We start from the raw sequence: 26,830 nt of genomic DNA, 5'->3' as shown, positions 1-26,830 counted from the left end.
GATTAAATTAAGTGCTACTCGAGAAATATGGAAATACAAAAATATTCAGGCCTCTAGATGAGTAATTCAAAAATATGATAAGTTAGCTCTTTCATCCTCCCCAAACTGGCTCATCATAATTGCACAGAACTGAATTCACAGTCTACTAATTAATATTGAAGAGCTCCTTGAAACTACCTTTATGAGTGGGAGAACCCAAGAATGAACTTACTTCCTTCCCATTTTGAAATCACGTCAACTCAAAATTTTCTTTTGGGTCAATTGCGATAGAGTTTGATCTTTGAATGCTTCCTCAGTGGTTTACTCATTCTGGAGAGGTAAATGCCAATTTTAGACAAAAGAGGAGAGAGCAAGGTGAAGGCACATGGCAGAGCAGAGGCCATTCATGACAACTGGCAATTACCAAACCTCACTAGTTGTTCTGTTCCCTTGTCTCCTGATTTTAGGTGAGCATCTAACCAACAGAATACAGATTTATGCTGAGAAGCATCTTGTTACCCCTTTATGGATAATGCCCTAAACAAAAGGTGGAGAACACTGAAAAATTAAGCATTGGTTGGCATGTCCTTAGGATTAGGTACCAAGAAACTGGGATGGAGCCATTTTCACTGTTTTCATCTAAATTGCCTCCTATTTCCCCCATTCTGAGGAGCTTGAAGTTTTCACTTTCTAGCAACTAAACCCTATTTGTTCCCTGAGTTGTGAGGGATGTAAACACAAAGGGATTCATTGATTAAATAAGAGGCTTATGAATACTTAGTGTTTTTTTTAATGCAGAATTTCAAAGTGCAGCTGAGGAGCAGCCATTTTCCTCTCCCCTCACAATGAGATCTCTGTGTGTAAGTGACCCAAGTCCTGCAGTTGAGTCCAGCTCTCAGATTAGCACAGAAAACACGTACAGATGCAACTTTCAACCCTCCCCCTCCCAATGATGATAAAAAGAGTTACCCAAAAAGTGTGCCTCTGGTATGGGAGAAAAGGATGTCGAGATGACAGTCCTGAGGACCATGTGCCAAGAGTCAGAGCCACATCCCCACTCAAATGGGAATGTCATCCAGTGGTGTCTGTTGCTACCATCCTAGAGATCGGAGTTCAACCAATCAGAGACTTGGTTCAGACAGCTAATGTAGCATGTCCACAGTGATAGCGAACACTGTTCATCACACTGTTGGAGAGGGATCACAGGCAATTCCCTTCCAAGACACATCACTGCTACTAGCTAATGGGCATGTTCACTATCATCGGGAAGGGAAGCTTGCAGCCCAAATGCCCCTCAGCCTGATGGAGACTTGCAAAGCCAGTGTCACTGTTTTGAGCATTACAAAAGGTATATACAGCTGATAATGAGACTTTTACTGTGGAACAAGAAAGGTGCCTGAGACATTAACCTAAACAACTACATAACCCCTTGTTATTTAATGTATGGTCTCTGGCTGGCAGCATTAGCATCACCTGGGAACATTTTAGAAACACAAGTGCTGAGGCCCATCCCAGACTGGCTTATCAGGTGATTTATATGGCAATTAAAATCTAAGAAGCGCTGGTCTGCTCCTTTAGCTCCTGAAAAAAGACTTCTCACTTAACCAGAGTTGTTGGAAACAGCAAACAAAAACATAGGACACTCAGTTAAATTTGAATATCAGATAAATAATATTCAATATAGGTCTTTCCCATGCAGTAATGGCACCTTGCATTTTATTTGGCAAACTTCCAGTTGCTTGGACTCAATGGTTGATACTTCAAAGATATATATATCAGTTTTCCTTTGGGACCACAACTCTTTTTCTCTTGCATTTCATGTACTCCAAGACATTCCACATAGATAGCTAGTCTGGGACAGACTGGGTCCTGGGTCCCAAGCCTTACACAGGCCCTTGAGGTCAAGCAGTCATTCTAGGCCCACTCAAGCCTCACATACACCTAGTGCTGCTGCTGCTGCTGCTGCTGCTAAGTCGCTTCAGTCGTGTCCGACTGTGTGTGACCCCATAGACGGCAGCCCACCAGGCTCCCCCATCCTTGGGATTCTCCAGGCAAGAACACTGGAGTGGGTTGCCATTTCCTTCTCCAATGCATGAAAGTGAAAATTGAAAGTGAAGTCGCTCAGTCGTGTCCGACTCTTAGCGACTCCATGGACTGCAGCCTACCAGGCTCCTCTGTCCATGGGATTTTCCAGGCAAGAGTACTGGAGTGGGCTGCCATTGCCTTCTCCACATACACCTACTGGTCAGCCCTAATTTCATCTCCACTGCTTCCTACCTTTGGAGTTGTGCTATGCCTTAGCCAAATGTGGCTAAAGAAATTGCATCCCTTCCAGTTCTGCCTAACTGTTTTATTACCTGGGTTCTCAGTCACTCGTTGAGCTTCTTCTATACTCCTTACAATGTGTGGCTTGGTCCAGACTAATTTTACAGTATCAAGACCACTACATTGTTTGGAGACTTATACATTAATTGCAGAGATTTCACAGTTTCTATGTTCTCAGTCATTCCATCTTATTAATAGAATGTTAGAATCATCTTAGTTCTGCAAAGCTAGCTGTTCTAGTTCCCAATTGGCTAGTGTTACAGACCTGTTCAAAATATAACCTTAAAGAAGACTGTTCCGTCTGTGAAATGCCTGAAGCTTCCTATCTAGGTACACACACACACACACACACACACACACACTTTCTCTCTCTCTCTTGTGAACATGCTTCTTGGTATGCTCAGTGCAGATAGGAAGTAGCATATAGACCATTCAAGTCTGTGGATAAGAAAACACTCTCCAAGTTGGCTACACCTGACAAAGCCACTTCAGTAGGCAGTCAGTGACTGTGCTATTTCCTAGAGCATAAAGTCAGATATTTGTGTTTCATTTCTTCATCCATTCATCTAGGCAGTTCCAAATATCTTTTGGAAGGAGATAATATACCTCCCTCCCCCAAATATACCTTCCCATATGCCAGATTCACAGACGACTCAGTGGTAAAGATTCTATCTACCAAGCAAGAGACTTGGGTTTGATTCCTGGGTTAGGAAGATCCCTTGGAGAAGAGAATGGCAACCCATTCCAGTATTCTTGCCTGGAGAATTCCATGGACAGAGGAGCCTCGTGGGTTACAGTCCATGGGGTCCCAAAGTCAGACACGACTTAGTGAGTAAACAACAACATTGTTCATATACAATTTCAGAGAACCCTGAAGTCTATCCATGAGATTCATGGTGTCCAGGTCAAAAACATTTGTTCTACACGATGGACAGGGACTGTGGTTCCTAGGAAACAGTAGTATCATTTTGTTTATCTAGTAATATAATAATTCCATATGTTTGTATAATGCTCGACAGTGAAAACACTTTCAGATCCATTATTTCAGTGCCATGACAAATCTTTGGGGTAGATATTTTCATCACTCTTGTACAGATATATTAATGGCATAGACCTATGTTAAGTGACTTAGCCATTATATTATTAGTTTTCTATTCCATAAACTTAAGTCAAGAAATGAAACTTTAGTCAAACCAATTATTTGACATTGTGTGGCTGAGAAAATCCATATTATCTGAATTAAGACTTTAAAAATTAAATGTCAAATAGATGTAGGCACTAAACACTATCATAGAAGAGCAGTGGCAAGAAAAGTATTGGATAACTGGTTGCTTTTCTAGGACACAGTCCTGTACTATGCTCCATTGCTCAGGTCCTTATCAGTTTTCTCACTTGTGACTCTAGTGGAAAGAGTTTTGGAGATGGAAGGACTCAGATTCAAATCCCACCTGAGCTAAGCGAAATCAGGCAAGTCACTTAAACTCTCTGGGCTTGGGTTATTTAAAATGAAGTTTACAATAGCAGTAGCCATGAAGGGTTATTGAGAGGATTAGATGAAATTATGTATATAAAGCACTCAGTGAGGGTGTGAGTGAGCAGTAGGTATTCAAGAATTGATAACCACCTGTGCCCCAACAAAAGAACTGTGCATCTCTTCACGAAGTACTTTGCTCTCCAAATGCCTCAAATATAGAAAAATACTATCTCACTCAGTTTTCAAACAGTATGAGCTATTTAAAATAATTTAAATCGTTCAGAGTATGTTCTCTGACTGCAATGGGATCTAACTAGAAATCAATAACAAAAAGATAACTGAAAATCTCTAAACATTAGGAAATTAAACAACACACTTAATCCATGGATCAAAGAAGAAGTCTCAAATGTTTTAAAATATATAGAACTGAATGAAAATGAAAATACACCTGTCAAAGTCTGTGGTATTCAGCCACAGCAGTGTGAAAAGGGAAATTTATAGCACTAAATGCTAACATTAGGAAAGAAGAAAAATCTAAAATAAATAATCTAAGTTCCTACCTCAAGAAATTAGAAACAGGAAAGCAAAATAAACCCAAAGCAAGGAGGATGAAGGAAGGAAACGATAAAGGTGTAAGCAGAAATCAATAAAACTGAAAAAAAGAAAAGCAGTAGAGAAAAAAAAATCAATGAAACAAAGCACTGGTTCCTTGAAAAAAATCAATGGAAGACTGACAACGATAAAGAGAAAGAAGATGCAAATAAACAACATCAGGCATGAAGCAGTGGATATTACTTGCAGAGCACGCATCCATTAGAGGAAAAATAAGAGAACACTACAAACAACTCGAGGCTCATAAATCTTACAACTTAGAAGAAATAGAAACATTTCCTTGAAAACCACAAACTACCAAAACTCAACCAAGTTGAGACAGGCACCCCAAAAGTTCTTATACCATTAAAGAAATTGAATTTGTAACTAAAACTCCTCCCAAAAGAAAATATCCAGGCTCAGATGGCTTCACTGGAGAATTCTACCAAACATTTATAGAACAGTCTTGTGTAAATTCTTTCAAAAAATGCAAGAGGAAACTCTTCCCAACTCATTTTCTGGGGGAAGTAGTACCTTGATACCACAACCTGACACAGTATCAAAAAAAAAAAAAAATAATAATAATGAAAGACAAAAAAAAAGACAAAAAGGAAACTGCATAATCTTAAGAACTTTGAACTTAAGTACTCAAGGACTTTGATTAAAATCCTCAAAAAATTAGCCACTCAAATACAGCAATGCATAAAAACAATTATAAACAATGACCAAGTGGGATTTATTTAGCTAAGGCTGGTTCAATATTCAAAAATCAATCAATTAAAAACCAATCAATGTAACCTTCATATCAACAGGTAAAAGAAGAAAAATCATATGATCATGTTCATTCAGAAAAAGTATTAATAAAACTCAACAACCATTAATAATTTAAAACACAAAAACTCTCAGCAAATTAAGAATAAAAGAAAAATACCTCACCTTAATAAAGAGCTTCTACAAAAACTACACCTAAAATCATTCATATGATGAATGGTGAAAAGCTGAATTCTTTCCGCCTAAAATCCAAAACAACGCAATGATGGCAGCTTTGACTACTCTTATTCAACATAGTACTGGAAGTTCTAGCCTTGAAGCAGGAAAGAAAAAGCAATAAATACATGGCCTATGGATTGGAAAGGAAGAAATAAAACTGTCCCTCAGTTCAGTTCAGTTCAGTTGCTCAGTCGTGTCGGACTCTTTGCAACCCCATGAATTGCAGCACACCAGGCCGCCCCATAAATTGCAGCACACCAGGCCTCCCTGTAGGAGAAGGCAATGGCGACCCACTTCAGTACTCTTGCCTGGAAAATCCCATGGACAGAGGAGCCTGGTAGGCTGCAGTCCATGGAGTCCCTAAGAGTCGGACACGGCTGAGTGACTTCACTTTCACTTTTTACTTTCATGCATTGGAGAAGGAAATGGCAACCCACTCCAGTGTTCTTGCTTGGAGAATCCCAGGGGCCGGGGAGCCTGGTGGGCTGCCGTCTATGGGGTCACACAGAGTCGGACACGACTGAAGCGACTTAGCAGCAGCAGCAGCAGCAGGCCTCCCTGTCTATCACCAACTCCCGGAGTTCACTCAAACTCACGTCCATCGAGTGGGTGATGCCATCCAGCCATCTCATCCTCTGTCTTCCCCTTCTCCTCCTGACCCCAATTCCTCCCAGCATCAGAATCTTTTCCAATGAGTCAACTCTTCACATGAGGTGGCCAAAGTACTGGAGTTTCAGCTTTAGCATCATTCCTTCCAAAGAAATCCCAGGGCTGATCTCCTTCAGAATGGACTGGTTGGATCTCCTTGCAGTCCAAGGACTCTCAAGAGTCTTCTTCAACACCACAGTTCAAAAGCATCAATTCTTCGGTGCTCAGCCTTCTTCACAGTCCAACTCTCACATCCATATATGATCACTGGAAAACCCATAGCCTTGACTAGATGGACCTTTGTTGGCAAAGTAATGCCTCTGCTTTTGAATATGCTATCTAGGTTGGTTATAACTCCTTCCAAGGAGTAAGCGTCTTTTAATTTCATGGCTGCAGTCACCATCTGCAGTGATTTCGGAGCCTCCAAAAATAAAGTCTGATACTGTTTCCACTGTTTCCCCATCTATTTCCCATGAAGTGATGGGACCAGATGCCATGATCTTAGTTTTCTGAGTGTTGAGCTTTAAGCCCACTTTTTCACTCTCCTCTTTCACTTTCATCAACAGGCTTTTTAGTCCTTTTTAGTTCCTCCTCACTTTCTTTCATAAGGGTGGTGTCATCTGCATATCTGAGGTTATTGATATTTCTCCCGGCAATCTTGATTCCAGCTTGTGCTTCTTCCAGCCCAGCGTTTCTCATGATGTACTCTGCATATAAGTTAAGTAAGCAGGGTGACAATATACAGCCTTGACGTACTCCTTTTCCTATTTGGAACCAGTCTGTTGTTCCATGTCCAGTTCTAACTGTTGCTTCCTGACATGCATATAGGTTTCTCAAGAGGCAGGTCAGGTGGTCTGGTATTCCCATCTCTTTCAGAATTTTCCACAGTTTATTGTGATCCACACAGTCAAAGGCTTTGGCATAGTCACTATTTGCCTACAAAATGACTAGAATTAGAAAATCCCAAGGAATTCACAGGAAAACTCCTACTTACAAAAGAATTCATCAAGGTCTTAGGATACAAGAGAAATACATAAATGTCTATTGCATTCCTTATGCTAACAATGAACATCTGGAAATCAAAATAAAGCCAATGTAATTTACAATCACTTTAAGGAAAATGAAATAGGTTCAAGCCTAGCAAAACATGTACAGGACTTATGTGCTTAGAATCACCAAACATTGATGAAAGAAATTAAAGGACAACTAAATAAATGGAAGAATGTATTGTGTTCACTGACTGAACTCATCATAGTCAAGATGTCAGTTCTTCCCCAACTGATCTATAGGTTTAATGCAATTCCTATCAAAATGCCAGCAAAATTTTAGATATAGACAAGTTAATTCTAAAATTTATATAGAAAGTTATAGACCCTAAAGTAGTTAAACAATGTTGAAGAAAAAGAAGAAAAAAATGGGAGGAATCATGCCACTTGATATTACGGGTTACTCTACGTACAGTACTCAAGACAGTGTGGTACTGGCTGAAAGACAGACACATAGATCAGTGGAATGGAAAAGAGAACTCAGGACTAGATTCACACCAGTATGCCCAACTGATGTTTCTCAAAGGTGCAAAAGCAGTTAAATGGAGGTATTGATAATATGGTCTTCTCAATAAGTGATGCTGGAGCACCTAGACATTTGTAGGCAAAAGAATGAACCTGGACCTGAGTCTCATACCTCATACAAAAACTAACTCAAAATGGGTCACAGACTTAAATGTAAAATACATGACTTTCAGGGGAAAAAACACATGGGAAAAATCTTTGAGATCAGGGGTTTTTATATTTGACACTGGAAACACAAACCATAAAAGAAAAAAATGAAAAACGGGACTTTGTTGGGATTAAAGATACCTTTCTCTCAAAATGATATGCTGCTGCTGCTAAGTCGCTTCAGTCATGTCCGACTCTGTGCGACCCCATAGACGGCAGCCCACCAGGCTCCTCCGCCCATGGGATTTTTCAGGCAAGAGTAATTGAGTGGGGTACCATAGCCTTCTCCGCTCAAAATGATAATAAGCTAGGTTAAAACATGTTTCTCATATTAAAAAATAAGCAAAATGTGAATGTGATCAAATATTTCCAGATGCAGTGAATAGAAACTTTGTTTTAGTTTCTGTGGAGTGGTGAGTCCACCGGCCAACTTTCCTCGGAGGCTAAGTGTGCAGGAGATGTGCTATTGTAGGGCCTGAGTCACCTCCAGGGCATGCATTTCCTGTGGCTGTGACTTTTCTAAAGGGTAAGTCAGCTGGAAACAACATGTAATGAACATGCACATAGAGTGCCCATCTTCTCAAAAGAAATACATTTGGGTAAAAGTAAGTAAAGGACCTTACAGCAGCCTCACTTTTCCCAATACTGACCGTAGAGTTGATTGCAATTTTAAAAACACATATAAAAATATTCCTGGGTATTTTAAACCCACTGATATAAAGAAAGAGCTGGCTTCAATTTCAACTGCACAGAAATCTCCCGTCGCACTCAAGGAGGGGAGCAACACAGTGGCCCAATTTGAAACCCAAGGCTGGCCTCTTTATGATAGACAAAGTTGATTGCAGTGAACATTCTTGGCACCAGCTCAAAAAGTTTTGAGTTTCTAGATTCTGAAAGGGAAATTCTCTTAGGAGCCCTTCAGCCTTTCGGATCACTGATGGGATGGGGGTGCAGTGCAGTGGGGGACACTAAGGGGAGAGGAACTGCTGCCTCTGGAGTTGGTCATAACTAGCACTGATTAAATCTCTGATAGCAGGTGTGTTGACTAGTTTTCTTAAGAGTAAACACATGATGAAAAGTTGAAATTCAGAGAAGGGAACTCACACCTAGTGAGTGCTTATTAAATGTACTGGGCACTATGCTATGCACTTTATTCCTCAGAACAACACTGTAAGACAGATACTATGATCAGTGCCGTTTTACAGATGAAGTAGCAGAGACTTAGAAGGGTGAAGACACTTGCTGTCTCTTCTGTCAGTCCTATACAGACCCGCCTTGGGTTCTCTCTCATTCTGTGTGTGTGTGTGTGTGAGTGTGTGATGCATCCTACAACACAAATACCCCTCGATACAAATATTCCCCAAGAATCAACATATTGTGGTTGAAAAAAAAGGCTGAGCAGCTATGAACCATCCACCAAGGGCAACAGCTAGACCTGGTGGTGGTCCCAGGAGGCCCAGCGACAGGGCTTGCCAGAGCAGGGAAAGCAGCGTGAGATTGGCATGGTGTCAAGGGTGAGGGAAAGGAGGACAGAACCCAAACCCTAACTGGCATTTTTGGCGCCCGGGGCATGCAGCAGGAAACTCGCCTTCTCTTCAATGGAAGCTGCTCTTGGCAGGGGGAGGGGTAGCCTGTGCACAAAAGGTCCCCTGGCTGGTGCACTCCCAGCCCTTGACCTCGGGCCTCTCACTCCATCCATCTCTGCGACTGCCAAGGGGGCTGGCCTGGGGCCAGGGCGAGGCTTCCAACAGAGACCAGAGAGGTGGTGGGAGAAAAATGTGGTGCCCTCTAAATTTCTGTGCCCCTGTGACCCTGCCCTAGCCAGGGCTCTGGAAAGAACAGAACAGAATGTTGAGCTAGAAAGGGAGGTGAGGGGAGTCAGAGGGGAACTGACTGCAACAATAGGGAAAGGTCAGGGGGCCATCAGTCACAGCGAAAGATGGAAAGTTTTGGTAACTGGAAGGCATTTCAGAGTTCAAGATCTGAGAGGGGGAGCAGTGATAGCAGTGGCTGATGAAGTTGACCAAAGGCTCCAATCACAAGGTCAAGGGGGTCAATGAAATGGGAGAGCTAGTATTTGATGTCACAAGCTTTGACTGAGCACCTACTATGTGTCAGACTCTGGGTTAGGCACTTGGGATACAGAAGTGAACAAGACACTGGTTTTCATGGTTCTCACTCTTCTTCAATTTTGGGGCACTGATGGCGAGATGGGTGAATGTCAAGCAGACAAATACAATGTATGTAGAGGTTCTCTAGGGCCTATGAGATGCCTAAGACATGGCTCTTGTGCTTGAGAAACTTTTGGTTTACAGAGATCTGCTTTACTTCCAAGAGGACAGGTAATGTAAGGACACAAGTACAAGCAAGTATAATTGGAACACGGAAAGAGAAAAGATTCACTCAAGTTTCTGAGGAAGAGGGCGGGAAAAGAAAAATCAAGAAGGGTTTTATGAAGGCATGACACGTGACTATAAGCAGGGTGTTTATTTATTTATTTTTTAAATTAACTTTTAAAAAAAATGTATTTAATTGGAGGCTAATTACTTTACAATATTGTAGTGGTTTTGCCATACATTGACATGAATCAGCCATGGGTGTACATGTGTCCCCCATCCTGAACCCCCCTCCCACCTCCCTCCCCATCCCGTCCCTCAGGGTCATCCCAGTGCACCAGCCCTGAGTGCCCTGTCTCATGCATCGAACCTGGACTGGCGATCTATTTCACATATGATAATATACATGTTTCAATGCTATTTGCTCAAATCATCCCACCCTCGCCTTCTCCCACAGAGTCCAAAAGACTGTTCTATACATCTGTGTCTCTTTTGCCATCTCACATATAGGATTATCATCACCATCTTTCTAAATTCCATATATATGCCTTTGTATACTGTATCAGTGTTTTTCTTTCTGGCTTACTTCAGTCTGTATAATAGGCTCCAGTTTCATCCACCTCATTAGAACTGATTCAAATGTATTCTTTTTAATGGCTGAATAATATTACAAAGCAGGGTGTTTAAAGATGGACATGGGATGAGGAAAGAATTGTAGGCTGGAGGAACAATGTGAGTACACATGGAAACAGAAAAATCAGAGAATATATCTGGGGAATGGGGGAGTAACTGGGTGTGTCTAAGGGTGAAGCTGGTAATGGTGTTAGCGATGTGAGAAGGTGTGGTAGGAAAGTGGGAGAGTTGAGCATTGATAGTGACTAGAAATGTGACTAGCAGGAACCCTTGTGATCAGAGGATACAGAATCTTGAATTAGTCTTCAGAGTTCGGTCAGGATCCTTTAAGCAATAAACACATAAACAGGATTTTTCTTTTTTAAAGAAAAAAATGACATGATTTCTCTTCCTTGTGGTTTAAAAGGAATTTCCTGGTGCAAGGTCTAGGTAATGGCAGTGGGAGAGGAGAGATAGAAAGATCTATTTAGAGGCTATTATAGAGGCTCAAGTGCAAGCTGAGGTCCAGACGTAGGACAATGGGAGTGGAAAAGGAACGGAACCGGTGGATACTGCAGTGCGGCTCTCAGGACTCCAACCCAATCGCCATGGGAGGAACCAAAGAAGACAGATCCATGCCACACCCTTCTTTCCAGCTCAAAATTTCATCTTATTGACTTTGGAGTTAAAAGAGAAGCCACCTTCCTCATTTAAATACATAAGAAAACAGAGAGATAAAGAGGTGCAGTAAGATTGAAAACCAGCAACTTAGCCCAAACAGCATTCCAGGGAGTCTAATATATGGCTTAGTGATTACAGTTAATGATGCTGATTGTATATTTGAAAGCTAAGAGAGTAGATCTTAAAAGAGCTCATCACAAGGAAAAAATTTTATAAGCATGTGTGGTAAGGAACAACTTATGGTGGATCATTTTGTAATATATACATATATTGAGATCACGTTCTACATCTGAAACTAATGTAATTTATATGTCAATAATTTCTCAATAAAAATATCACAAAATAACAATGCCATACTAATACTTGATATATATACTTGACATAGATTGTTCTTTGTGCTAGCTATCAGGGAGGTGTTTGATATGCAATATGTCACTTAATGGTCTTCCCTAGTGGCTCAGTGGTAAAGAATCCACGTGAAATGCAGGAGACCCAGGCTCGACTCCTGGGTCAGGAAGATCCCCTGGAGGAGGGCATGGCAACCCACTCAAGTATTCTTGCCTGCAGAATTTCATGGTCAGAGGAGCCTGGCAGGCTATATATAGTCTATGGGGTCACAAAGAGTCGGACACCCATGCACACATCTCACTTAATCCTTCTAATAATTTCATGTAGCAGATACTATTATTTCCACTTCCCAAGGAGAAAATAGGCTCAGTGAGGTTTATATCACACAGCGAGTATGTGGCTATTGGAGATTAGAACTCAGAGTGATGTGCTATGCCACCAAGATAGGCTTTGGAAACAAGGACCCATTTCCAAAGCAGAAGAGGAGAAGCAACTCTCTGAGTTAGCCAGAGCTTTCTTCCACACCGCCTGAGCCACAATTCCCAGAGATGGGCACCAAATGAATAGAGAACCTATTAGAAATAGTAAGAACTTAAAGCATTCACATCCCAAGTAAAAGTACAAAAAGCAAGAGCTTCCTTAACTATCAGAAGTATCCTCTCAGAAAATAATAGAAATGAATCCCATTCCCAGCAGTGACAATAAATTTAGAACATCTAAGAATAATTTTAAGAAATGTACGTCTTAAAAAAAAAAAAGAAATGTACGTCTGAGATGGGCTATACGAAGAAAAATATAATACAAGCAAGGTAGTGCACAGCTGTAAAGATGACCAGAAATGCTGGAATTACAAAAACCAATCTTAATAATCAACGGGGGAAATTATGATTGTTCTGTGACCTTTAAAATTTTTTTGTCAAAAGACTAAAAATTACCTTAGTGTCCTTTCCCTTATAAATATACAAGAGAATGACAAAGTATACAATTATTATTTATTTAATACACATTTACATTCAAAACATTGAAAATTAAAGTGTTGTGTCAGACTTCCCTGGTGATCCAGGACATGGGAATCCACCTGCCAGTGCAGGGATCAGTTTCGATCCCTGGTCCTGGAAGATCCCACATGCCATGGAGTAACTAAGCCCGTGCACCACAATGACTGAGCCCATTTGCCGAAACTACTGAAGCCAGTGTGCCTAGAGCCCACGCTCCACAAGAAGAGAAGCCACTGCAATGGCCTGCGCACCACAACGAGAGTAGCCTCTGCTCGCTGCAACTAGAGAAAACCTGTGTGCGCCAGTGAAGACCCAGTGCAGCCAAAAAAAAGGTGCTGTATTACTTTGTAAAACAGTCCATGTTGGTTTTAACAGTGCTTGCCTTCTTCTCCTCGTATCACTTACAATACATGCAAGCATATTTTCTATCCTTTGACAAATTATCATACTACTTTTAAAGTGCTGGATCAGCATTCAAAATTTTTTCCTTTGCATTTTCAATGTCATGAAATATCTCCAAGAGTCCCTTCACTGGGTAGGTTTTTGCTGGCATTGCTGTCTCTGGGACATCTTCATCCTTTTCATCAGAACAACTTTTCATAACGACATTTAGGTTGATAATTTCACCCTCACTAAATTCCTTTGACCACATTTCTAGGATGTCTAGAATTGCAGCAGTGACAAAATTCCCACAGTTAGCTATTTCTTTCTCCTTTTTTGCAAGTTGAACATGTACATCATAATAATATAAATTACACACATCATGAAATGATTACCATAAGTTTAGTGAACAACATCATCTCATAGATATGACATTAAAGAAACACACAAAAAAATGTTTCCCTTGTGATGAGAACTAAGAATTTACTGTCTTAACAACTTTCACAGATAACATACAGAAGGGTTCATTATATTCATCATGTTGTACATTATATCCCTAGTACTTTTCTTCTAACTGGAAGTTTATACATTTGACTGTCTTGATCCAATTTCCTCTCTCCCCATCCCCACATCTGGTAACCCCAAATACTATTTCTTTTTCTAAAACAGTGTTTGTTTTTGAAATTCAGTTCAGTTCAGTTCAGTCGCTCAGTTGTGTTCAACTCTTTGCGACCCCATGAACTGCAGTCTGCCAGGCCTCCCTGTCCAATCACCAACTCCCCAAGTTTACTCAAACTCATGTCCATTGAGTCGGTGATACCATCCAACCATCTCATTCTCTGTCATCCCCTTCTCCTCCCGCCTTCGATCTTTCCCTCAGGGTCTTTTCAAATGATCTCTGGAGTCAATAAGGCAAGGTTCCAAGCTCCAGTTCTGCTCCTTGTTAGATGTGTGACTTTGAACTGGTGACAATCTCTCTGAGCCTCAGTTTCCTCCTCTGTCTTGTAGGATTGTTGCAAGGATTCAGTGAGATCAGCCATATAAAGCAGTGAGTCCACTGCCTTTCACAGAGGAAGTAATCAACATTGGATCGTGCTGCATCATTATTCATGGTGAGAGTACTAAGAGAAGTTTGATGTGAGTTCCTTGTCTGGAACAGTCTTGATTGTTTAATGGAGAAACTCTACCACTAGAGCCTGTATTTGGGGTCCTCCATATTCTATTTTTTCTCTTCTTCCCTCTTGTACCCTCCATGCAATCCCATTCTCAGATTCTTCCTTCATACTCAGATATAAAGGGTCAACAGCATAGGACATTTCTCTCACTGGGTTTTGTATTTTCCAAGGGAGCAAAATCCTAAAGCTGGAAGAAGGAAGCCCTAATGGTACAGCCATGCTGAACAGCAGTGTTTTTTGGTCTCAGCAGTCTCACAATTTGGGGCTGGATAATTATGGTGGGGGGCTTTCCTGTGCACAGTAGCATGTTTAATAGCATCTCTGGCTTCAACCCATTGGGTAACAGTAGTGGAACAAGCCCCTTCTTAGTTATGATGACTAAAAATATCTGTAGGCATTGCCAAATGTCACCTGGGAAGAAAAGTTGCCCGTAATTAAGAATTCTTGATTTGGGGATTCTGTGGAGGAGGTGAGGCCTTTTCAGTTCAGTTCAGTTCAGTTCAGTCACTCAGTTGTGTCCAACTCTTTGTGACCCCCTGGACTGCAGCACACCAGGCCTCCCTGTCCATCACCAACTCCTAGAGTTTACTCAAACTTTTGTCCATTGAGTAAGTGGTACCATCCAACCATCTCATCTTCTGCCATCCCCTTCTCCTCCAGCCTTCAATTTTTTCCAGCATCAGGGTCTTTTCAAATGAGTCGGTTCTTCCCATCAGGTGGCCAAAGTATTGGAGTTTCAGCTTCAGCATCAGTCCTTTCAATGAATATTCAGGACTGATTTCCTTTGGAATGGACTGGTTGGATCTCCTTGCAGTCCAAGGGATTCTCAAGGGTCTTCTCCAGCACCACAGTTCAAAAGCATCAATTCTTTGGTGCTCAGCTTTCTTTATAGTCCAACTCTCACATCCATAGATGACTACTGGAAAAACCATAGCTTTGACTAGTTGGACCTTTGTTGGCAAAGTAATGCCTCTGCTTTTTAATATGCTGTCTAGGTTAGTCAAAACTTTTCTTCTAAGGAGCAAGCATCTTTTAATTTCATGGCTGCAGTCACCATCTGCAGTGATTTCAGAGGCCCCCCAAAATAAAGTCTATCACTGTTTCCATTGTTTCCCCATCTATTTGCCATGTAGTGATGGGACAAGATGCCATGATCTTAGTTTTCTGAATGTGGAGTTTCAAGCCAACTTTTTCACTTTCTTCTTTCACTTTCATCATTTTTGAAGTACCATTGACCTATTCCATGGTTATCTATTTCTTTAACTTCATTTATATTTAATTCCAACTTCACTTCTAGCAATATTACTTTTTGTTCCTTTGCTGCACTTTCATCTTTGTTGGCCAATTCACTCTTTGGATTATCTGTTTCTGTAACATGTTATAGAATTTATCACTGAGAGACAAATGGGCAGTACAACTACACATTTTGCACAGTGGCTGATCACCAACAGATGTTGAAAGAAGTGATGTGTTTGTTCACTTGTCACTTGGTGTTTCCATAATTTATGTAGTAAATTTGTGGATAAAAGAAATAGCATCAAAATTTGTACTTTATGCAATTATTCATAGTTATATGAATTATTCATAATATACCATGGTGACTGAAAATTCCAACTGTGTCATTGGAGGAATGGCATTATCTACTAAATCACAGTAACAGAAACTCATAAATATTGGAACCATGCAAAGAGAGGACTGCCCATACTTTACTTTATGCAGGGCCCTAACATACTTTAATTAATAGAAAGATACCAAACTTAACTTTTACTTAGTGCTTACTATGTTTCATGTGCTGTTCTAAGTTCCTCTTTACATGGATTAATGTACTTAATCTATACACAAACCCTATGAAGTAGGTATTATTAGTATTTCCATTTAACAGATAGAGAAATAGGGGCACAGAAAGATTAAGTAACTTTCTAAAAGTCACACATCTAGGAATTAAGTACCAATGGCAGAAACTGAACTTAAGCACTGTCAAGGCTGTGCTTTGCCAAAACTGTGTGCTGCCTCATATACCAGCATGGCAAAATGTTTATATTCCCATAGTAAGTTACAAGTTTAGTGCTATTCCCATAACCATTCCAGCAGACCTTTTGAAAATAGAAAGGAGAGGTTCTGAGTTCATGTACAAAGCAATGGACTAGATAAACTAATAATTATCTTATATTAAAACACAATTTAAAGCTACAGTAATTAAAACAGTGCAGTTGCAGAAGTAGAGTTGAAAGATAGATCATAGTAATGCAGTAAGTAGCCCAGAAAAAAACTGTCATTATCTTTAATTTTTTTTTTTTTTTAGTATAAATTGTACTCTAAATCAGAGAGAAAATGAAAAGTAGTGTGCAAATGGTGTTGGATAATTTGGTTAACTCTGGTAAAATAAAGTTGGATCCTTTCTTTGTATTTTCCACCAAAATAAAATTTTGTGATTTAGAGAGATAGTGGAGAAAAGGAAAGCATAAATGCATAGATTAAAATAAGGTGAAAATTTAAAATATCTTGGTGCTGGAGAAAGACTTTATAAACATAAAATCAATAGGAAAAAAAATAGAGAGAAACATAATAGAGTCAAACACATTCAAATTGAAAACTTTTGTAGGTGAAACTTGCAATGAACAAAATTAAAAGACCAACCAAAAACGAAGATTTTTGTTTTGAAACAATACAGCGAAGTGTTGATAGGTATTCTGATTTTGTAAAAGTGAAAATCGCATCCAACTCTTTGCAACCCCATGGACGATACAGTCCATGGAATTCTCCAGGCCAGAATACTGGAGTGGATAGCCTTTCCCTTCTCCAGGGGATCTTCCCAACCCAGGGATCAAACCCAGGTTTCCTGCATTGCTGCTGCTGGTGAGCCCACCAGGCTCCCCCGTCCCTGGGATTCTCCAGGCAAGAACAGTGGAGTGGTTCGCCATTTCCTTCTCCACTGCATGAAAGTGAAAAGTGAAAGTGAAGTCGCTCAGTCGTGTCTGACTCTCAGCGACCCCATGGACTGCATTGCAGGGAGATTCTTTACCAGCTGAGCCACTAGGGAAGCCCAAGATTACTGGAATGGATAGCCTACCCCTTTTCCAGCGGGTCTTCCTGATCCAGGAATCAAATCAGGGTCTCCTGCATTGCAGGCAGATTCTTTACCAACTGAGCTACTAGGGAAGCCCCCCTGATTATGTAAGGAGCTTGTAAAAAAAAAGTAGGGAAAACGTCCAGCCCACTAGAAAAAACATGGAAAAGACCATACATATAGATAACTTATGAGAACCTACTGTATAGCACAGGGAACTCAGTGCTCTGTGATGACCTAGATGGGAAGAAAACCTAAAAAAAGAGGGGATATGTATATAACTGATTCACTTTGCTATACAACAGAAATTAACACAATATTTTGTGTTAAATATTTTGAGTAAAGCAACTATACTCCAATAAAAATTAATTTTAAATAAGACCATACATAGATGATACACAAATTAAATCTAAAACCTAATCAAGATATTTAAAATGCTAAATACTATATGTAATAATAAGAATATAAATTAAATGTTTTTGGCTTAGTAATTAGAAAGACTTGTGTGCATGTTTTATTACAACGTCCACATTTGGTGAAGAGGGAATGAAACAGTGACCCTTCATCCTACTGGGAATATACGTTGATACACTTTTCCAGGGAAGCCATCTATTGAGTATTTTTGATTCACAATTTTACTTGCTAATGTATCTTCTGGGAATTCTTCCTAAGAATACTAGTGTTGCTTATAATATTGACAAACCACACACAACAGAACTGCTCACTAAGACAAACAGAGGTAAACAAAACATGCCACGGCCTTTCAGTTGTGCTGGTTAATAGTGGTGTTTTCCAAGAATATCTCTGGGAATGGGGAAGGGCTTAAGTACATTAAGCAAAAATCAAAGCAAGGTCATTCAAATTTAATCAGTATGATCCCAATTTTTCAGATAAAAGTAAATACTTGCATAGAAAAAAAAAAACAGATGGAAATATAACTAAATGTTATCCTTGGTGACAGGAGGACAGGTTACTTTGATCTTCTTTTTAACTTTCTGCACTTTCCAACTTTTCTACCACAGACATGTATCATGTTCATAATCTAAAAGAATCATGGACAGACTTCCAATGTTTTTGTAGGCATCCATCCATCCACCCTTCCACTACCTACTCATTCCCTTTTTCTTCTCTTTCTTTCAAAAATACCTGTATTCCTGCTCGTGTCCTAGGTTTCCTTCCACTGTTGCAAGGTCAATTTCAGTTGACCTTTAAATAGCATGGGTTTGAAGTGTGCAGGTCCACTTATACACTTTTTTCTATGAATACATCCTACAGTACCACACAGTCCACGGTTGGTTGACGCCATAGATGTGAAACCACAGATAGGAGGGTCCACTCTAAAGTTAAATGTGGATTTTTGACTGTGCAGGGCTCAGCACCCCGAACCTCGGGCCTTGTTCAAGGGTCAAGAGTAATTATCTCCTTTGAAAGCTCTGTTTCTCTCCCTTCTCATGGGCTCTTTTATCTCTGCCCTTACACATGGTCACATGCTTACTGGCTCCATCACTTTCACTGAACCTTGCACTCCTGCCACTCCTGCCCTCCTTCCACCAAGATCATCTTCCAAGTGTGATCTACATTTCCTTCCTCTGCTTCTTTACCAACTACTCCTTAAACCTTCACAATCTGCCTTGGAAATCAACCCTGTCACCACTTCCAATTGCCTACTCCAAGTGCTTCCTGCCTCCTTAACATCTTCACCCCCCAGGCAGTATGTGCCAGGGCCCATCAAGCTCTATCATGAAACCATAGCTGCAGTAACAGACATTGCCCCATCCTACTTCCAGCTTCCCTCCCTCATCTCTCCCAACACCTTTATCTTTTTCTGGCCCTCCTTCCTCCACCTCTCTCAGACCTCACCTCTCTCTTAAATTCACATCTTAAATCTCCAAGTCCCCACCCAACTTTGACATCCCTATGCCTAGCCTGGGACACCTGTGCACCTTTTACCTCCCCAAACCTACTCTTCTTACAGACTTCTGTTTCTATACATAGTACCACCTATATATGTGTGTGTCTGCACTTAGTCACTCAGTCATGTCCAACACTTTGTGACCCCATGGAGCTCTCCAGGCTCCTCTGTCCATGGAATTTCCCAGGCAAGAATACTGGAGTGGGCTGCTGTTTCCTTCTCCAGGGGATCTTTCTGACCCTGGGATCACACTCACATCTCCTGAGTCTTCTGCACTGCAGGCAGATTCTTTACCCACTGAGCCACTGGTTAAAGACAGTACCACCTAAGTTCCACCTAATACTCAGTTGACTTTGAGAAGTAGACTGTCTTTTCCATATCCATTGCCAAAGCCTCAGCTCAGACTCTTGTCTTTTTTTTTTTTTTTTTGCCTGGAGAGATGAAGAAGGCTGCACTGTACATCTTTGCATCGGATTGATCTTTTGGTGGGATGAGCCTCCGCCTTGGCTGTAGGAAACAGGAGTGGGAAGTTTCCCTTTAACCCCAGCAAGCCCCTTATTAACAAAGCAGCACAGATATTGTAGAACTCTTGCAGGGTATATTGTCTTACTTTAGTTTTATTTAAAAGACAGCCCACACAGTTTCCAGAAGCCTATCGTTAGCCAGACGAAATTTGAGGAAACAGATTGCTAGAGGTCAGAGTAATTCTGGCACAGAGGCAGAGAGGAACAACCCTCAAGTCAATTTCATAATTCATGAGGTGACCCAGAGATGGGTTATGCTGCAACGAGTAAAGGACATCAGGAGAGTGTCCCATTTTAGCTATCAAGTCTTGCTAACTAGGATTTAAGCTTTGAAAGCATTATTAATTTTAAATTGTGGCTGAGCACTGGGTCTTAGTTGCAACGCTTGGGCTTCTTTTGTTGCTCTACAGCACATGGGCTCAGTAGTTGTGGTGCATGGGCTTGGTTGCCCCACGGCATGTGGGATCTTAGTTCCCTGACCAGAGATGCAACCTGAGTCCCCTGTGTTGGGCATGGAAGGTGGATTCTTAACCACTGGACCATCAGAGAAGTCCATGAAAAGCATTATGTAAGGTTGATGCACCCTCTGACTTTTAGTGGTCTCAGGCAAAAGCATAGTCTTAGCACTCTAGAGAAGTTTCCACTTCGCAGCAATTGCAATGTTGTTCCTCAGCAAGGGGGCTTGCCTTGCACACATACTGACAGCCGCAGTCACCAGCAGTAGACCTAACACTGATAATTCCCTTGTTTAGGGCTCCACAGAAAAAAAGTTGCAGGGGAAAATTCCTAGATTTTTTTAAAAAAGAGAACACACACATATGTGAAGTTTCTGTTTGGTGCAGTCTTTATATTTCCTCCTTTTTACATGGCTCACTCCTCTCCCCACATCTTTTATCCCCTGTCTCTCTCTCTCTATTCTACCCTTCTAACTTATACCAACAACTCTATATGTGTCATTTCATATTTTTCTTCATGACCAAATAATTATATACACATTACACACACTAGAATACATATTTTATAAAAAAATGATTTATTTAACACATCTTTCTGCATCTTATTTTCATACTAAACAATTTTTCATGGAAATCCTTCCAAATTCCCTGGTAGATTTCCCTTTCATTCTTTTTGACTTCTGCATAATACTCCACTGCCTTGACGCACTAACAATTTATTCAAGTATCCCCCCATTTACAGCATTCTCTTTGTTTTCATCTCTCTCTGTGCGTGTGTGTGCTGCAATATACATGCTTGTATATAGACTCTTGTGTATTGCACTTTTATTTCCATGGGACATATTCTCAGGAGCAGGATTGCTGAAGTAAAGCACCTTGAAGGATCTTTCAATATCTGTTCAGGAAGAGGTAGTATCACTTTTTAAAAAAATTTGCCTGTTTGATGACTATAAGCTATAATCACTTTATTACTTTAGTTTGAGCCTCCTTGACCACTACTGAATTTGAGCATCTTGTCGTAAGTTTGCTTAGCCTTTTGCATTCCCATTCTGTGTGTCTCTTCATATTCTTTGCTGATTTTTCTTGTAGGATATTTGTCTATTTAATTTGCAAGAGTTCTTTGTGTATTGCACCTATACCTTCTATCTGTCCTTTGCATTATAAACAATTTCCAAGTCTATTTTTGTCTGTGGACTTCATTGATGGTTTCTCTTGCCATAAAGAAGTTTTTAATTCATATAATATCCAGTAAGCCTCTCTCTTTTTTTTTTTTATAGAATCTGAGAGCATCCAGTCTGGTCCCCCATCTTATATGTGTACTCTTCAGGAATTTCCTACAAGATGTTTACTCTTTTGCTTATATTTAAGTCTTCATCATAATTTATTTTAGTATATGATGCAGGATAGTGTCCATGCAATACAATTTTCCTCTGGAAAGATGTTAGATGTATTAGCATTTATTAAGCCATCTTTTTCCTCAATAAGTAAAATTATCATTTTGTAGTACCAGATATCCAAATGCTTAATTTTTTTTTCAGTTTTCTTTCTTTCTTTATTTTTTTATTTTACAATATTGTATTGGTTCTGTCATACATTGATATGAATCCACCATGGGTGTACATATGTTCCCCATCCTGAACCCCCCTCCCACCTCCCTCCCCATCCCATCCCTCTGGGTGATCCCAGTGCACCAGCCCCGAGCACCCTGTATCATGCATTGAACCTGCACTGGCAATTCATATCACATGTGATAATTTACATGTTTCAATGCCATTCTTCCATATCATCCCCTCCTCGCCCTCTCCCACAGAGTCCAAAAGACTGTTCTATATATCTGTGTCTCTTTTGCTGTCTCACATATAGGGTTATTGTTACCATCTTTCTAAATTCCATATACATGTATTGTAAATTCCATATATATACAGTATACTATATTGGTGTTTTTCTTTCTGGATTACTTCACTCTGTATAATAGGCTCTAGTTTCATCCACCTCATTAGAACTGATTCAAATGCATTCTTTTTAATGGCTGAGTAATATTCCATTGTGTATATGTACCACAGCTTTCTTATCCATTCATCTGCCAGTGGACATCTAGGTGCATGTCCTCGCTATAATAAACAGTACTGTGATGAACATTGGGGTACACGTGTCTCTTTCAATTCTGGTTTCCTCGGTGTGTATGCCCAGCAGTGGGATTGCTGGGTCATAAGGCAGTTCTATTTCCAGTTTTTTAAGGAATTTCCACACTGTTCTCCATAGTGGCTGTACTAGTTTGCATTCCCACCAACAGTGTAAGAGGGTTCCCTTTTCTCCACACCCTCTCCAGCATTTATCGCTTGTAGACTTTTGGCCAGATATCCAAACACTTTAAAAGTCATTGCACTCTAATTAAATCAACATACTATTAGCATTTGACTAGACAAATTAGATAAATGGTACAGAAAAGAGAATCATATACTTGCTGCATTGAAAGAACAATTTTTCTCTCCATCCTTTGAGACCCTCAAAGAAGAACATGGGTAACTTCAAAAAGATATTGTGAGGATAACACCCTACTATATATAAAATAGAGAATCAACAAGGACCTACTGTATACATATAGCACAGGGAAATCTATTCAAAACTCTGTAATAACTTAAGTGGGAAAAGAATCTGAAAAAGAATGGATACATGTATATGCATAACTAAATCACTTTGCTGTACTAGTGAAACTAATGCTGTGACTGCTGTTTAGTCTCAGTCGTGCCCAACTCTTTGTGACCCCATGGACTGCAGCCTGCCAGGTTCCTCTGTCCATGGAATTCTCCAGGCCAGAGTACTGTAGTGGGTTACCATGCCCCCCGCTCCAGGGGATCTTCCTGACTCAAGGATTGAACCCACGTTTCTTACCTCTCCTGGATTGGCAGGCTGATTCTTTACCACTAGCAACACCAGGGAAATCAACTATGCTCCGATAAAAAATAAAAATTAAATTTTAAAAAGGATATTGTGAGGATACAGGAAACAAGGCATGTAAAGCACTTAGAACAGTGCCTGGCACATAGCACACCTGTTAATAAAAGGTAGCTGCTGTTTCATCTGCTCTCTAGACGCTTATCTTTCTGTCATGTATGTGCTGTGTGAGCCTTTTCTGATCCTACTATGAGCTCCTGGAGGGCAGTAACAGTGCCTCAGCTTCCTCAGTACCTGCTGCTGCTGCTGCTGCTGCTAAGTCACTTCAGTCGTGTCTGACTCTGTGCGACTCCATAGCTGGCAGCCCACCAGGCTCCTCCATCCCTGGGATTCTCCAGGCAAGAACACTGGAGTGGGTTGCCATTTCGTTCTCCAATGCATGAAAGTGAAAAGTGAAAGTGAAGTCGCTCAGCTGTGTCCAACCCTCAGCGACCCCATGGACTTCAGCCTACCAGGCTCCTCCGTCCATGGGATTTTCCAGGCAAGAGTACTGGAGTGGGGTGCCATTGCCTTCTTGCCTCAGTACCTAGATGGCCCTTAATAAAGGGTTAACCAGAACTCATCCTTATAGACAATAGTCATGTGCTTTGGCAGTTCTAAGTTGGTTTACTTTGCAGAATCTAGGCTGAGTCTTCGGTCTTCCAGGATGGACCCCTATTACTGATTGCAAGGGGCTGGTCCTGTGTGTCTCTCCTTTGCTAGGACACAGCTATTATTCACTGAGTATCCTGCACTGGGCACTTTCATTGATACATTCACCTTGCTTTGTCTCTCTTAACGCTTAGCAGTCTTTGGCACAGTATTGGGCACATAGCGAATTATTCTAAGTAACTTTTCTTTATTATGTCAGTCTATTACTGGAATAGTAGTATTTATGAGTTATTTCAAGATTACTTTTAAATAGGTTAGTATTTTTAATTATTAATTTTATAAAAAAATTTGAAAAATATCTATCCTGTGCCACCAGTTGAACAAAAGAAAAGTAACTCCTCTAAATTAGTTGAAAAACTTCATCTTACATGGAAAAGTAAAACTTTAATTCATTTGAACTCTAATAACTGAGCCTTTGATGAATCAATTTCTCTCTGTTCTAAACTTTGGAGGTGAAGGGGAAGTAGAAAAGAGCAAACATCAAAAACCTCAAGGTCAGGTCAAGAATTCCTTTAAAAGTAGGGCTTCCAGATATAATACAGAATTTCCAGCTAATGGGAATGTCAGATACACAATGAGTATTTTTAGTGTAAGTATGTCCCCAATATTGTATGAAACATATTTAAATAATTTATTTTTCCAAAACTTATATTAAGCTAAGTGCCTTGTATTTTTATTATGCTAAATCTGGCAACCCTATTAAAAATGTATGTTTAACATGTCACTTGGGGAATCAAGCCAAAACCTTAAGGACTTCCTGTATACACAGTTGGTGTTCAATAAATGTTTGTTGAACTGATTACATAATGGTGATTATTAATAGTTACTTTTTGGTCACTGAGTTGTTTAAATGCATGAATAAGGGCCAATGTAAACTCAGAAAGAATTTTGACAATAAGGCAGCTACAAAAAGGGAGATTTTGATTAACCCTTTAGTGACCAAACTGGGAGAGCATGGCATGGTGCTGCTGAAAGAAGGCGCTTAAAAATTATCCTGACTTACATACACAAAGTTTCTAATTTTTTGGCTTGGAGCTTGAATATCACCACTTGTATATGTGTGTGTCTGTGTGTGCGCGCGTGTACCCGTGTGTGGGGGGATGGTTAGAGGCAGAGGGCAGGAGAGGCAAGACAAGAAATGTAAGGCCAATGAATGGAACACAAAACACTTGAAAACTTTTCTTCTTGCTCCATTTCATGGAGAGTTAATGGCTTTTTTAAAGTACTTTCAAAATCAGAATTAGTCAGCGTAGAGTAGCAGGCACAAATATGGCCTCTAGTGTTCTATTAATGATGGGATCAAACGAAGAAGCTCTTCTACATGCTCTTTATGAAAGAGCAGGAGAACCAATGTGATGTTTAGTTTCTTGGAGGAAACTGAAAAAAAAAAATAATCCCATATTACCACAATACAGCATGAGTTCAATGCAAATGGAAAAGACTGGTGGCTTATTAATAGGCTCTCCCTGTAGCAAGCTGGCCTTCCCGGCTTCAGTTTGAAATTGATTATTTTAATACAGAATTCCTGAATGAAAGAGGTTCTTGGCCTTTTCCTGGGCTGTTGAATAATGTATGTGGGAGAAAGCAAATAGCAGCAGAGGGTCTCAGCTGCGGGAACAATGGCGCACACCCAGAGCTGAGGGGGCACGTTAGTTTATCATCGCCTTGTCAATCCTCCTAGCCTGGGAATCGCAGGGCAGCCTGGAAAGCAGCAGCTGCCCGACGTGTGGTGAACTGACCGGGGCACTTTAAAGAGACGACTCCATTTACCCATCTGAAAACAAGATATTGATTTTCCTCCAGCTCTGGAGAGAAAAGAGCCGTCCTGAAAATATATGGAGACCACCATTTATCCAGGCTCCTCCCCCAACAATCACACCACCCCAACTGTTTTCTTGGCTTCCTCTCCGCAAAGTTCCATTTTGTCCTTCCTCACCTGGGGTGAGAAGAAAGCCACCCCCCTTTTCTGCCTTCTGTGAATACACTGCTTAGAGTACTTTTAAGCCGAAACTGGAAAAGTACGTAATGACTGGCATCTGGGGATACACTTTATGAATTAGAAATCAATTTTTTCCATCCACATGGAAATAACATATTACAGTCAACTTCAGACTGGCACTTTACAGCTCTCCCATCTCAAGCTGTGTGCATCTTAAGTCGTTAGGGCAAACCTTGTAGCATCCTAGAACAATGACAACCTTCCACTCCTTAGATGTCCTTACCATGAGATTTTTTTTCCTTCATGCATAAAAACCCAGAAGACCTTAGGATACAGATCAGATGGGGGAAAATGCAACTTGTTTTGCCATAAGAGGCATCCATAAGTACTTCTGAGACCAGCAGGAATTTAAAATCAACATGCTAAGAGCATGAGGAGAAGTGTAGCTCAGAATTGAGGCAGCCAGAAGGCCAAGCTCCTGGGATGTGACTTGAACTACTCCACAGGCTTTGGGAGACAGGAAATGTGCTATTTGAGGTCAATCTCAATTTCTTTAATGGCTCATATCCTCACGTGCTCAAAGTCCTACCACACTGAGAAGACTGGATGGTCAAGGCAGCATACTTTCCTGCTGATCCAAAGGATTGGTTCAGTGAGGGGTGACCCTCCAATTTTCACCAAGAATCAGTTACCAAAAACTGAGATTAGGCCGGGACTCCCAATCCTGGATTTTCAAGGTGACACTTTTTTTTCTGGAAAATTTCTTGTCCCCATTGCCACCGTGGGAAGTCTTACAGAAATCTAGGGAAGCCCAAGGGAAAGGACGAGTGGAAAAGGAATAAAGGGGGAGAGGAAAAGCCACGCTTGAAAAGCAAAAAGGAAAACCCATCCCTAATTGCTGTGAAGGTAGGTCAGAGATGGCAAGTGCTGGCCTTAACCCTCTGTGTCTACCCCACCAGGATCCAGAAATGCAAGCTGAACCCTGTGAGCGGCCCCAGTGGTTGAGCTCTCTGTTATGCTAAACAAGCACCGGAGGTGGACTGGCCCAACCATCTGCTAGAGACACGCATA

The sequence above is a fragment of the Bos indicus genome, chromosome X, assembly GCF_029378745.1.
Source record: "Bos indicus isolate NIAB-ARS_2022 breed Sahiwal x Tharparkar chromosome X, NIAB-ARS_B.indTharparkar_mat_pri_1.0, whole genome shotgun sequence".
Lineage (NCBI taxonomy): Eukaryota > Metazoa > Chordata > Mammalia > Artiodactyla > Bovidae > Bos > Bos indicus.
Note: the sequence above shows the minus strand (reverse complement) of the source record.